Source organism: Parasteatoda tepidariorum, chromosome 9, assembly GCF_982258835.1.
Source record: "Parasteatoda tepidariorum strain Cologne lab strain chromosome 9, Ptep-v5.0, whole genome shotgun sequence".
Lineage (NCBI taxonomy): Eukaryota > Metazoa > Arthropoda > Arachnida > Araneae > Theridiidae > Parasteatoda > Parasteatoda tepidariorum.
Window position 1 is genome coordinate 31,986,508 of NC_141763.1, and position 14,829 is coordinate 32,001,336.

Genomic DNA, 14,829 nt, shown 5'->3' on the forward strand with positions numbered 1-14,829 from the left:
CATGTAAAACATTTAAGGCTATTTTGGCGCTCCCAAAGAGATATATTCATTAAACTGAAGTTTTGTATTATATATACACTTGGTTGAAGGACACTTTCTCACATATTGATTATTCGAATTTTTAATTATCAATCTTTCTTCATATTAACCTACTGTACATAAAACAAATGGCAATGGCTTGAAGACTATTTAAAAAAAAAAAAAAATAGGAGTTAAAAGTTATTTAGTAGTAATTTATTAAGAGAAAAAAAATTATACATTTATACGTTTAACCCAAACATGAATGAAGGTCACACAAAACAAATCAAATCTGGAGATGTTTTATTACTTGTTTCTTTTTATTGTCATTTGATACATTAATAAAATAATAAAAGTTTTCATTGTAATAAAAAAAAACCTGTAAACAAATTTTCTATAGTTAAAAATAAGCTGTTGCGAACAACACTAAAATAACTTCATAAATCTATCGGCTGGCTCTACCAGATGCGGTTGTGTTGTTAGTTGAAATATAATTCAGGTTCATTTCACAAAAAACGTTTATTAAAGGAAAAACGATAACAAGATCGCGAGCCGTTGACGCTCGTGTCATTTTATTAGGTGATCAAGAACAATAATTATGTCATAACTTCAGTGGCTACATGCAGTGCCACTTACAAACTCCGTTCTCAACATAAGCATTTTTTACTCATCACGAGACAACTTAAATATGCTTTAACTTTTCAACCTAAGAAAAATGAAAGCAAAAATTGAATTAAAAAAAGATATATATATATATACAAAGTGCATTTAAAATTTAAATCTTATTTTTGTTTATATTAACATTTAAATGTATGCCCTAATCGCAGAAAAAACTGTATAATCAAAATAAAACATTGTGTGATAGTTACTAAATAACAAAATTTTTAACTAAATATAGTGTAAAGAGTTTGAAAATAAGAATGCCATACTTCATAAAAATTACATTTGGTAAATGTCTTTTTCAGTTTTAGTAGCACATTTGCACACAGCTCGATTATTTAATAGCACATATTCTACTACAACTGAACTCCACTCAAATTTATTTCTCTTTTAAAATTTTGTTTTACAAATATCAGCACTTTTCTGTAGATTTAAAATTTTCATTGTTCACAGCATTATAAATAGATTTCCCCATTTATGAATGTTGTATATTTACAAAATTATTAGAACTGCTTAAATTCTTTAGAAGAGTTATAACAGTTTAAAAAGTTCCTGAATGAGAATTACTTTATTTAAATGCTATAAAATACTTTTTTGCTGAAACCATAAAATTTAATCAGATAGAAAGAGGTCTATACATTACAATAGAATTTCAGGAAAAACAGAATTAAATAAGAATATCATGAGTAGGTTGCCTTATTGGATTGCATATGGGAATGAATGCTAAGGCCATATCTAAACCAAATTTTTAATTTGAAATCTCACAGTTGAGAGGACTGAACATAATTTTTTTTTAAATACATGAAGTTTAACTCCTACTGTTTGAGCCTACTGTATATATTTTATTTAATATTTGAGCCATATATTTTATTTCTTTTATCACTCAATAATTTTTAAAGTATCATTAACTAATATTTTTCTTAAAATCACATATAAGCTTTAATGCAGGATTTAGTTCATTTTTATAATTGTCAAAATTTGTTTCCCACAGTGTCAGTAAATATGGGTACACACAATTAATTTTAACTTATAACATGAAAACCCTATAAAAAAAGCTTTTAATCCTAAGCAAAAACATTACTTTGTGTTTATATTAAGTGACCTGAAATCATTAGCATGCATACATACAGGCTATAAGGCTCTCAAGATACTTGGCATCTAACAGCAATGAATGCACTGCTTTATATGTAAATAACAAGTAGCATACAAGATAAAAATCATAAATTAAAGTAGCATAAAAAATTTCAAGTTAAGTTTAATAATGGTTTAAAAAATTTTTGGCATTTAGACTGTGGTAATTGGAACTCTAAATTCATGTATATTTTTATAAATTGATTTTCAATAAAAATTAAATATTTCATAATTATCTTAATAAAACGCAAGTAAACTATATAATAATGCTAAAATGAAGCAATCAATCTGCCGCCATATGGCAGAAATAATTAATTGGTGCAAATTTTAAAATGGAAAACAGTCTAAGAATAAGTAACTAAACTTATTTAAGTAAATGAAACAATCTAATCTAAGGAACTAATTTAAATGGAATTTGATGAAATTCTAAATCTGCAAAACTCTTAGAGAAATTTTATGGCTTTATCTATCAAATCACTGTGAAACTTATAAAAAAGGTACATAATTGTTTTTATAAGACAATAAACTAGTAGTAATAGAAGACAGTTAACCCAAATTATACAAGGCCCATTTATGGAGTTTTAAAACAACAGATGATCAGTTTCCATTTCTGCTCTCAAATAAGCTTTAACATTTTACCAAGATGATTTGTGTTAGGAACAAGAAGAGCAATACATTGAAATCAAGGCTGTTTTCAGGTAATAAGAGCAAGAAAAAAATTGTGTCAGAAGTTTCTAGGTTTTTGTTATGAGACACAGGAGAATCTACCAGGGAGGAAAATTTTTTAAGGATTTTTATAGGAAATTTTTAAAGGAATGATTAACATTTTCTTTTGAAGTTTATGTCCATTAAGCAACAACACATATTTTTAAACTATTCTATAGGAGGAAATTATATCACTCATTAATACATCTTTAGAAAATAAACAAACTTCATAAATTACAAAAGATGCCATCCTCTCACAAAAAGGAAATAAGTAAGAAAATATGCATGAAGTTTTGTCAGAACATATTCTTATTACACATACAATAATATCTACCTAAATAATAATGCAATCATCCTGAAATATTCTTAATCACTATGAATGAGGGATTGATATGAATTATAAGTTTTAAGCTTTTTTGCTAAATAACAAAAACCATTTAAATACCAAAAAATGAAACTTAATATTTACAAACAACACTACAGATGTTAATTTTAAAATATATAACTTGACCAAGAGTACTTGAGAGAGAAATAATATTTTCTGTATTTTTAGGTGCTGAGGGTTGCTAGAAAATAAGATATATAACTTAAAAATTTGTTAAAAATATTAATTTCAAATAATACTTCAAACTTAGGAAATACAGCAATCAAGACCTTTTTAAAATACATATTCAACAAATAACTTGTTAATTTCTTTCATAGAAAAAAAAAGTGAATTATTAATTTACATTATTTTAACATATTTATAGAGAATTACCCAGCAACCACTTCCTTGTTACCAGTTATGGAACAACAATCATACCACAGAAAAAATTCTGCTTACTATCCTTTTCTTTCTTTAAAAAAAAAAAGTCATTTTTAATTAAAAATTATATGTGAAATTCCAGTGCAAAATTTTGAAGCTACAAGAGATATGCATTGATAATAAGCTTTTTGCATTTCTAGTATATCTAGTCATTTCTAGTTTATCTAGTCTAAATAATATACAAAAAATACAAAAGCACCAACAGGTAAAAAATTGTTAAAGTCATTTTATTTAAAGAATTAATTCAGTCAATCAACATTTTTCATAATTAAATATTATTTTATCATTTAAAATTTAAATTCAATAAAAATATTTCAATAAAAGTCAATTTTCATAAAATCAATAAAAACTACAAGAAAAAAAAACATTAAAAAAATATTCTATGAATTATAGTTTTGAAAATTAACATATGTAGAAATGATTTATTATAATAACATTCAAACTTTTATGAAATAGCATACACTTTTAAGACCTCATAGTGGATCACAGAAAAAAAAAAAAAAAAAAAAATCAGGACAAAAATGAGGATATTTTTCAGATCTGTAGACATATATCAGACTAATTTTAAAAAGGGCAAACTATGAATACAAGAGATACGTAATTTGTCCTAAAGTAAAATAAAGGCAATACTGCAGACGAATAATCAAAATATTTGCCATTTTAAATTTCAAAATTATAATTTAGTGTAGAATAAAAGTTTTAACATTTTCCAGTATTAATTTATTTTTACTGAACAACTTATAATAGATAGAGATCAATATGAAGACAATTTTTATAAAACTGTTGAGTTAAAAAAATACTATAAATTAGTTAATACTCCCTAACATCAATATTAACTTCATATTTGTACTCAAGTTCAAGATTTATTTAATTAAATAATTTTAAAGTAGAATTTCAATAAGAAACATGTAAGATTTCAATATGAAATTCTCGAAATGGAAATATGGTCATTATACATTTTGTACAATATTTAACCCATGACCTCTCAATTAGCCATTTAAAAATTCTATGTTCTGCAGTTTATTAAAATCAATAATTTTTGAAATCAAATGAAAGAGGTAAATGAATAAATGTTAAACTACAAAATTCCAATAAACAAGATTTGCTACACAATATAATGAAAAACTTGTATTAGACCAGAATTCATCACCATAAAAATTGAATTAATTTATAGCAAAAAAATATAACTGAGTTAATTTTTAAACATTTTATACATCCTTCAATATGAGCATTAAAATTTTACAGTATAAAGAAAAATATTAAGTTTTAAGATAGCAAAAATTTTTCAACTGTGTAATGACCAAAATATAATTTTAATTAGTAAATTAATACATAACACTAAGTTTAAAAATTGACTAAATCGATTAAAAATCGATTTAAATTAAAAAGACTTTTATGCATTTCAGTAAAGTTCTATTTTACAATCTTTAGTATGGGCCACTAAAAGATTAACTCAATAAAAGACCGTGTATTAAAGTTAAATGGATATAAATATGTTTTTCTAATTATCAAAAAAGCCACTACAAATTTGACAAAAAGACAATCTAAGATGGTATAAAGTTCTTTTTATCAAAACTTTTTTTTTGTGATCTACTACTTTAATTCACTATATTCAGCAAACAATTTTTTCATGAGATAGATCATAATAAAAAAGCAAACAATAGAAGATCTTTATAATACAAATAGTGCAACTTGGGGCTTTGAATATAATTTTATGTTATATAGATCATTACACTTACCTTCTAAACATGTCAAAATATATCTGAACCAGATCAATAATAATTGTCATAACTGGATTGTGATGGCTAAGGGGACTTCAATAGACAAGATATAAATTATACCTGGAAATAAATTTCACATATAATATAATAATATAAGTTGGTTTTAAGTAACTTATTTCAATAAATTTTATTTTTGTTCAAATTACTTATTGACAATATAGAATGATCTTATTCACACCTAATTGGAAAAAAAAATTCAAACTACTTAATCAAGTAAAGAACATATACAAATAAAGCTAGCGTTAATTTCACCAGAAAACTGAGAATTGAAATATCATGAACTTATTTTCCATTAATTGGATTAGGTTGAGAAACAGCACTCCAATTTTTTAAGAAATTACCGATATTTCACAACGTAATCAACCGATATTTCACAACGTTTCATCAAGATAACGTAGTTTTTAAATTAATAATTGCTTTTCTTGTAATCATATTTGTGATAAACAAGTACTGAGATAGTATTTAAACAAAGAGAAATAAGAAAGTCTTCATCGTAGAACAAGAAAACTACGATTTCTTATTAGATACATAGTAGTTTTAAAATATTCCAATAAACATTAAAATTTGCTCCAGACACACACTTTTCTCTAATACCCAGTCTTCGATTGAATACTGACATAAACAAATCCAAAACAAAAGTTATAAACACTTAATTTTGTGAGAAAATAGCCTTGTATAAATATCAAGAATTCAAAATATCACTAAAGGAAGGAACAGTAATAAATCATAAAATGGCAGCTGAAAAACAGTTTACATTTTTTTTTCCAACTGCAATATAAAATTATTTATACAAAAAACGATCGCGAATAAATAAACTACTAGACCTGAAATATAAAGAATAATATAAGGTTCACAGTTATTTTTTTTTTTTTAGAGATTACAGAGTTCAGAAATACTTTAAGTAATCTACTACTTACTCAAAGATGGTGTTGATATATAAGTACAATATATATCAATATGTTTTAAATTAGTCTAAGTATTTAAAATAATAACCATAAAATCATTTTAAAAGCACATATAGTTGATTATAAACGTTGAAATTCTCACTTACCCGATAATATAGAGAAGTTTTCAAATCCTTTTAGTACGTCCAGATTTCTTGAAAGAAGGGTTCAAAATAAACATATTCCCTGTAAACAAAAACAACTTCTTCCAAAACGTCACATTTCCCTAAAAATATTTCCCTATTGGTGAATGCGCGCGCTTACTTTGATCAAAGTACTTTGATCGTGTCAACCCACCTTACGCCCTGCTTTGTGATTTGGCTCCATTGTAGTGTAGAAGTTCATTGTAGCACGTATTAGATTCGCTATTGATATACACTGATTTTATTAATTCGCGATCGCAACGGTCGAGTACGCCCTCTGGCGAGAACCTGAAAATATCGGACATTAGTTCCACCATAATCATTGGCAATGACGGATGGCATTTTTTTAGCAGCAAATAAGAAGCGAAATTTCCCCAAGGAAAAGGCATAAGAACTTGAAAAAACTAACCAGAACATGCCAAATATTGAAGCAGAACACGCCAAGCTTTTGAAGAACAAATTTGCAATAATTTTTATCTTTCTATTACAAACAACATAACTTCCTATTTCATGATCACTTGATGCTTCAGATGTGTGTATTACGGTAAAATAATTTTTTCTGTCTTCAATTCATTACAAATTAAAGTGAAGTCAAAATTGCTTTCTTCATTCCAATAAATAAATGCGAATGTCAAAAAAGAATTATTTTTCTTTTTTTTTTTTTAATTTCGTTAGTTTTGTTGTTGTTGTTCATTTACGTCGCACTAGAGCTGCACAATGGGCTATTGGCGACGGCTTGGGAAACATCCCTGAGGATGATCCGAAGACATGCCATCCCAATTTTGATCCTCTGCAGAGGGGATGGCACCCCCGCTTCGGTAGCCCGACGACCTGCACGCGAAGTCGAGCACTTTACGATAGAACAGTTTAACGAGGACCAATACCGCACACCCTCGGTCCCAACGCAGACTGATCCAAGTGGTCACCCACCCGCACACTGACTGCAGCCGGTGATGCTTATTGACACGTTGTCAGCCAAATGGCTTTGAAATACACCGGAAACAGTAACTCGGAAGTATAAGCGGCATACAGCTTTCAGCGCTCACTAGTGTAGAAAACACCATCCATAGCACCTGTACATAATTTGTTCTTTTTTTATTTGTTGTAATTTTTTATTATAAGTTGTAATGTTTAATAATAATTGATAACATTCAGTCTCTTTGCCAGAAAAATCTGAAATTTGCAAATTTTGTGAAAAAAAAAATTTTTCTTCAGATTTTTTTAAAGATTTATAATTCATAAATTTTAAAATTTAAAAAGAAAAATCTTATATGTTCTTAAAATTTAATTCTTTATATCATTCTGAAATTCAAATATTTGAAATAAAATAAAACACACTTTATGTACTTACAAAAAATAAATAAGTATATAAAATAAAGAACATTATAGTAAACATTCCAAGCAAGTCAAAACATTAAATTTCATGTAAAGCACAAGAAATTGGAAAATGATAAAAATTGCTGAGATATAGTCTCATTATTGCCTGACTATTACTATATAGTCAATTACTATTATTATGTCAATTACTTTTATAGTCAATTACTTTGTTAGTAAAGCGTTTTCTTGGTTTTCATGTGTGTGTAATGGAAATTTTAATTTATTTTCATTCAAAAAGTCCTTCAAAATATTATTTTATTCCTCTATTTCAATGACAGTACTTTGATATCTGGGTTGTGTACTAAAAAGTACAAAAATACGAAGAGCATTTCACAACATTTACTAAGATGATAGGCTATATATCAAGGATGATAAAAAAAAAATTGATTATTAAAAAATAATTTCATTGCTATAATAAACATTAGATGAAATCCTATTACAGTTCAGCAATTTAAAAACTTTTTCCTGGTTTTCTTTTGCATGTAACGCAAAATTTGATTTGTTACAATTTTAATTCAATTTTAAATAATATATAGGTTACTACACAAGCTTTTATAAGCAGGATTTAATTCTGATATTTAAATTGCAAGTTACTTTGATTTCTGGATCGTGTTGAAAGTTAAAAATATAAGAAAAGTGTTTCACAACATCCTCTAAGATGACAAATTGTCTGTCAAGGATGATAAAATAATTCATTGCGATAATGAACATTTAAATGTAATGTTATTATTGTTCAGCAATCTAAAAGACTTTTTCGTGGTTTTTCCTTGCATGCAACGCAAAATTTCATTATTTTTATTTAGACTAAATTGAAATAATTGATTATGATTGTACTCCGAATAACTTATGAGTAATTTCGATTTCTGGGTTGAATTAAAAATAATAAGGACGTTTCCTCATATTCACAAAGATGATAAGTCATCTATCAAGGATGAGAAAAAAAATTATTGATTATTTAAAAATAACTTCTTTTAGAAAATGAACATTTAGCTGGAATACCTATTACCGATAAAAGAAATCTGAAAAACATTTTTGTAGTTTTCCTTAGCATGTAACTCAAAATTTGATAATTTAATTTTTATTTAAAATTGGTTATTTTTATAGCTTTCATAAGTATATAATTGTATTCCGATACTTAAATTGTGGCTTATTTTGTTTTACAGGTTGAGTTAAAAAGAAGAGCCTTTCGTTTATATTCAGCAAGTTGATACCTTATCTATTTCATAAACCGTTGTCGAACAGCCAACCTAATTTTGTGTTTACGCCTATTGATGTTCAACTCCGTAAATTCAATTTTAAATCCAATCCAGAAGACAAGGAGAGACCTGGATCAAGTATTGAGTGGAATTTGCCTTCGTGGAGGACTTCTTGTTGAAACTAGCCCGCATTTGCCTTAAACGGAGAAGAAAACCCCGAAAACCTCCCACGGTTAGCCTGACCTCAAGTAGAATCCTGACTTTCTGAGCCACAACGGCTAAGCCTGATTAAAAATAAAAAATGGTTGCTTATAAAAAATAATTTCATTTAGATAAGGATGAACATTTATTTGAAATCCTATTTCCGCCAAGCAATCTGAAAAACATTTTCGTGGTTTTCCGTTGCGTGTAACGCAAAATTTGATTATTTCAATTTCAACTCAATCTTGGTTAAAATAAATTATTTTTATAACTTTTATAAACATTGTTTTAAGCTGATATTTAAATTGCACGTTACTTTGATTTTTGGGAAGAGTTTAAAATTACAGGAAATATGAAGAGCAACTCGTTATATTCACCGAAATAATTAGCTGTCTGTCAAAGACGCTAAAAAAATGATTTATTATGTAAAAAAAAATTCATTACGATTACTGAGCATTTCGCTGGAACTCTTAAAGCATCAAGCAATCTGAATGAAAAGATTTTTATTTTTAATTCTCATCGGAAAATTTAACAAATTTACAGTTGCATGGCTTATATTTTGTTTAAAAAAATGTGTCATTATAGAATAGCGTCCATGTGCATTTTTAATTATAACGATTTTAAAACAATAATAGTAAACTAATAAAATTCAAAGGGTTTTAGTTTTGAACTCGTTCTGTTAAATCATATATTTAAATATAAAAAAAAGCTAATATAAACTTCTATACTTCAGTTATAATAGAAAAAGACGCTTCAAATTAATAACTATGGTTGAATAAGCTAATATCCCAGGTTTTAATTTACCCAAGTTCTGAAAACCGAAACTAAACAAAACCGAAACTATAGTATATAATTGCTCGTAAACTGAATGATCTCTGGTTTTAAAACTTCAATAAACAAACAAATAAATTGTGAGTGATGAATAGACATCTTTATATTATAGTCTCTGGCTCAATCACAGACACGCATGCACAAAATTATGTGAATTTTTATTTTAATTCACATTAAACGCGATAACTTTCCAAACTTTTGCAACCAACAGCCAATCACAATGGGGCACGGGCATTGATTGTAAACAAACAATCAATTGCGGGTGCCTGGGTGGCGAAGTTTCATAAGTTGAAAGTTCGACCAATTCCTCCTGAATATGAACCTCTGCTGCTTCAATATTCACGTAAGGGTTCATAACCCATTGAGGGACTTCCAGGGTCAACACATCTTTAAAACGATTAGAAAAGCCCATGTAAAAAGACTCAAGATGTTGACAATATTCCTGTATATCACCAGAGGAAATTTCACCATTCTTTTTAAGATCCGATAAGATCGGAAATCGGCTAAACTCATTCCTACCAAAATTCTGCTTCCACAAAATGAGTTTTTTTAGAAAGGCAGAAATAACTGATTTTGAAGTGATCAAATTGAGTTCGTTGCCTTGAAATTTTAAATTAACACCATTAAATTTTGCAAATAAATCCGTCATGTAGGCAACGTCTATCTTAAATTCTAGCAATCTGTCTCTCAGAGCTACATCTTTGTCTTCCAGGAACTCAAGCACAGAGTCGAAAAGATTTCAAAACCTATTGAGACAGGTCATAGCTGTCTGAATAATCGATCGTTAAGAGCATTACTGCGAATTTTGTTCACAGCAGAGATAACGTATTGCAGTGACTGATGCAAGCGGTCACTGAGATTTTTTCCAACTAAATGCTGTCTGTGAATCACGCAGTGAACAGCTAAAATATCTGGTACCTCCCTCTTCAAAAAGGCGATAAACCCACCATTGCTGGAGCTCCATCAGTGGCAACAGACATAATATTCGTAAAAGTAATGTTTTTCTCTTTAAAATAATCTTTGACAGTGTTAAAAATAGATTCTCCTTTGGTATCTATAATCAAGCTTCGTGCAAAGAGCCTATCTAGAAAAAATTCTCCTTCCTCAACAAACCGGACATACGCCAACAATAAAGCCTCATTACTTGGCAAAGTTGATTCATCAACTTGCAGGGAAAATTCATTCGATATCAAAAGTTTACATAAGGAATCCTCAACGTCTTCCGCCATCTCATCAATTCGTCGCCGCACTGTATCGTTGCTTAATGGGATATTTTTTATTACATTAAATGCGGCTGGATGATGTAAAACTGTTTCTAAGACTTCCTTAATAGATGGAAGTATCAACTCTTCGCCTATTGTATGAGCCTTGGCCAGATTTGGCAATTAAATTTGATATATTATAAGAGGCTATCAGACCATCGTCGCATTTTTGGAACGAGGTTGCTAGTAAGCAGGGTTGGCAAGTTTTTGACACATGACGGTTTTTACCGGTTATTACCATGGTTTTTACCGTCATGTCAAAACCCCTCTGTCAAAAACCCATAGTTTGGATAAAACTGTATTTTTATTTGGGTTTAACTGCTTATAATTTAAAATTAATTCATTTTTTTGGCAATAAAATTTAAAACAAAGTTGCTAAAAGATTTTTAAGAACAGATTTCTGCATTTTCCCCAACATGATTATATCAAAACATACTATTTGAAGTAAAATATTAGGATACTAATCAAAATTTTCAACATTTCCAAGCATCATTTTGTTTGGCATATTACGTTACTGAAGAATGTCAAGATTGATTACTTTCATTCATAAAATCTTGCTGTGAGAAACACATGTACACATAAAAAGAAAGCCTCATCAAAAAAAAACTTTTCTTATCATTTTTGTTTTCAATATTTTACACAGAAATGAGACATGAAAAAGCCTGGGAAATCCTTTTACAGTTTCCTTGCAACATTGCACTAACCTTTTGTTATCATTATCCTCAATGATCTCGAATCCTCATTATTCTTGAATTTCAGACTCATTCATACTAAACTCAGAAATCGACTGGGCAATGAAAAATGTGCAAAATTAGTCACTTGCTATCGTATTCTTCGGCACAGTGACCCCGACTACTGAACATATAATTTTGTTTGTAATTAAGTTTTGTTTAATGTGCTTTTTCAACTGAATAAAAGCTTTTAACTTGACAAAATAGCAGTAATTCTTGACATAGAGTTTGTTAGTAGTTAGAAGTTTTGTTTAGCTTATTTCTAATATTTAAGAAATGCCAAATTTTAAATTCTTCATTTTAGTTCCTGAATTTATTAATAGTTCCAAGCTTTTTTGTTTGTTTGTTTGTTTATTTCTAACAATTAAGAAGTGCAAAATTTTGAATCCTTTGCAAATCAAGCTATAATGATAAAAGTAAGTTTCACTATTTTCAATAAGTATATTACAATATTTCTGTATGAATGTCTATCCTTCCATAAGAATACGTGTATGTAGTTGCAAAATCAATAGCAATGATTTACAACATTAATTTATAAAGGCAATTATGTGAAAATAATATATTGTCCACCATATGCCATAAATAAAAGAAAACAGTAGGTTTTTGACAGTTTTTACCGGTAAAAACACGGTTTTTACCACTGTCATGTCAAAAACCAGTTTTTGACGGCAAAAACCCAACCCTGCTAGTAAGCCCGAGACCGAAGGTGCCTTCAGAAACTTGTCCTTGATGTTCTTTAAAAATGACAAGTCTTTGTTCTGTTTGTCAGGGTGAATTTTTTGCAAATGCTCCTGCAAACGAGAGGGTTTCATGGCCTCATTCGATAAAACTTTGTTACAAAGTAAACACATAGGTAGTTGAGAGTTCGACGGTGATTAAACAAATCCAAACTTCCAGTAAGTGGCATTGTATTGACGACACTTCTTTTTGTTAAATGACATTGTTGGCGGCAACAAAATGCAAACGATGAAAAAAAAAAAAACTATTTCTTAAAATTAATGAATAATATACTATGAAAAACTAATTCACACACGTACCTGGCCAAAGAAATAATGAAATCGAATTGAAACCTGGGAAAAAACTGAAAGGAGTGAATGAAAACGATCATAAGAAATACTGATCAAATCAAACATTCTTACTAAAAGAGCATGCACTTCAATTTCGCCAAATGGCTTGAATGAGTCAGAGCTATAGGAGACAGTCTTAGAAAATCCGATAACAGTAACGGCAGCTGTCTGCCAAAATCTTAATTGTGAATTAATAACCCCCCTAATATTTTTGAGGATCCTAATAAAGCAAAAATGGAATACACTCGAATTTTAAAAAAATTATAATAATTTCCTCTCGTTCTAATAATGATTTTACTCTAAAAAAAAACTAAACAGCATAGCACTTTCGATTTAAAGTTATTAAGCGAATATGAATATCAAATTGATGCCTATCCGTCCAATAGTTCAAAACACAGTAGTCACCCCGCACTAAAATCTAAAAATAGATCTAATGAATATGTAACTCTCGAAGGTCTGTGCCAGTCTAAATTTGATGAAAATAAAACCGCAAATTTATTGCTCGATAGTAAAAAAAAAAAAAAAAAAAAGTTTTATTCAAATTAAATAAGCCGTTCCCAGAAATAAGAAATTTATGAATCAAATTTTCGCCAAACGGCTTAAATGAGTTAGAACCATACGCCAAATGGTTTGAAAAAGTCAGAGGCAAAAATAAATGACTCATGCGCTGTGCAATACTGTTTCGAAACGGAGAAAAGGTGTCGTACAAGTTTGTCTTATTGCTGGTGCAAATGATGTATCGAATATTCTTATTTTTTTATTTAATATTAATTTAAGATTTATTTTACTTATTAAATTAATCTTAATTTAATAATTTTATTTGGGAGTTTTAAAACAAAATTTGAATGACTAACCATGCTCATTGCCCCCCTACCGCCCATAACATATCCAACGCCCCCCTACAGCCCAAAACAAGTTCCCTGCCCCTCAGCATACTACCACCGCCCCCGTAGAGAAACAAGGGTATAGTAAAATAGGAAAATTTGCCCATTTTAGTGAAATATATCAGGAATATTCTGAAAGTGTTATTGATGCGGAAATAAGTTTTATAAGAGTTACTTTAACTCTAAATTAATTTTTTTATTTGCTTTGAACGTGAAAATATTAGCTGTAAAATGATGAATTTTTGAAGCCACGAATTCGAATGGTTCAAATTTGAATTTCTGCTTGTATAAATTCTAAAATATTACAAAATTAAATACTATAAAAAATTTTAAATATGAAATTTCTTAAAATAATCGTATGCTCATAATTAAATTAAATATTGCATAACATAAAATTCCGAAAACCGCATTATACGTCAAAACATAAATGATCAACGTCGATGGATTGACAACTGCAGTGTCTGCCTGAAAAAGGCAAATTACGTTTCAGCTTATGTAATGCTATTTAATTAGAATTTTTGGTAACGCTTGGCGTCATTCGTTTCGCTTTTTCTTTTTTAGAATTTATCTGTTCCTGATCTTTGATTTTAAATTATTTTAAAAAATAGTTATTTAAAAGTTAAAAAATATTTACATTGAGAAGGAACTATTGATATCTCCGAAAATATTAATTGTAAAAGGGCATTATCTATCGACCTTTTTTTTTAAGAAATTTTTACACACTTTTTGTTTCTAGAAAACTGTTTGTCTTCTTTAAGTTTTATAAACACATTTATATATAAATATACATACGTATACATATTACGTATCCATAAATATGTATACATGTGTATAGATATAGAAATATGAATGCGTATGCATACGTATATGCATAAATACTTAAAATAAACTAACAGTTTTCTAAGAAAAAAAAAAGGATGTGCCCTCCTATGTGTGTTGAATAGAATGAGATATGTAACAGGAATCGAATAGAGGGTTTTAAGTTTTTATGCATGCATTTTACATTGCTTATTCCTAATCGTATTTAATTATAAATATTGTTCCCAATGCATTTTTTGTTGCTTATTCTAATGGACTAATATTTAAAATGCGT

At 28.4% G+C, this 14,829-nt stretch overlaps 1 long non-coding RNA gene across 5 annotated transcripts; it reads right to left on the minus strand.

Annotated features, from left to right (window-relative positions):
- Window positions 1–304: 304 nt before the first annotated feature.
- On the minus strand, window positions 305–6,372 carry LOC147803485 (uncharacterized). Of its 5 annotated transcripts, none has more exons than XR_015429122.1 (5): window positions 6,152–6,372; window positions 5,059–5,160; window positions 3,272–3,346; window positions 2,984–3,080; window positions 305–724 (listed from the first exon to the last, which is right to left on the minus strand). It is a non-coding gene; the product is annotated as an uncharacterized LOC147803485 (long non-coding RNA). The 5 variants fall into 5 exon arrangements; XR_015429120.1 differs by having other exon boundaries at window positions 3,272–3,350; window positions 6,152–6,371; XR_015429119.1 differs by lacking the exon at window positions 3,272–3,346 and having other exon boundaries at window positions 6,152–6,371.
- Between the last annotated feature and the right edge of the window lie 8,457 nt (window positions 6,373–14,829).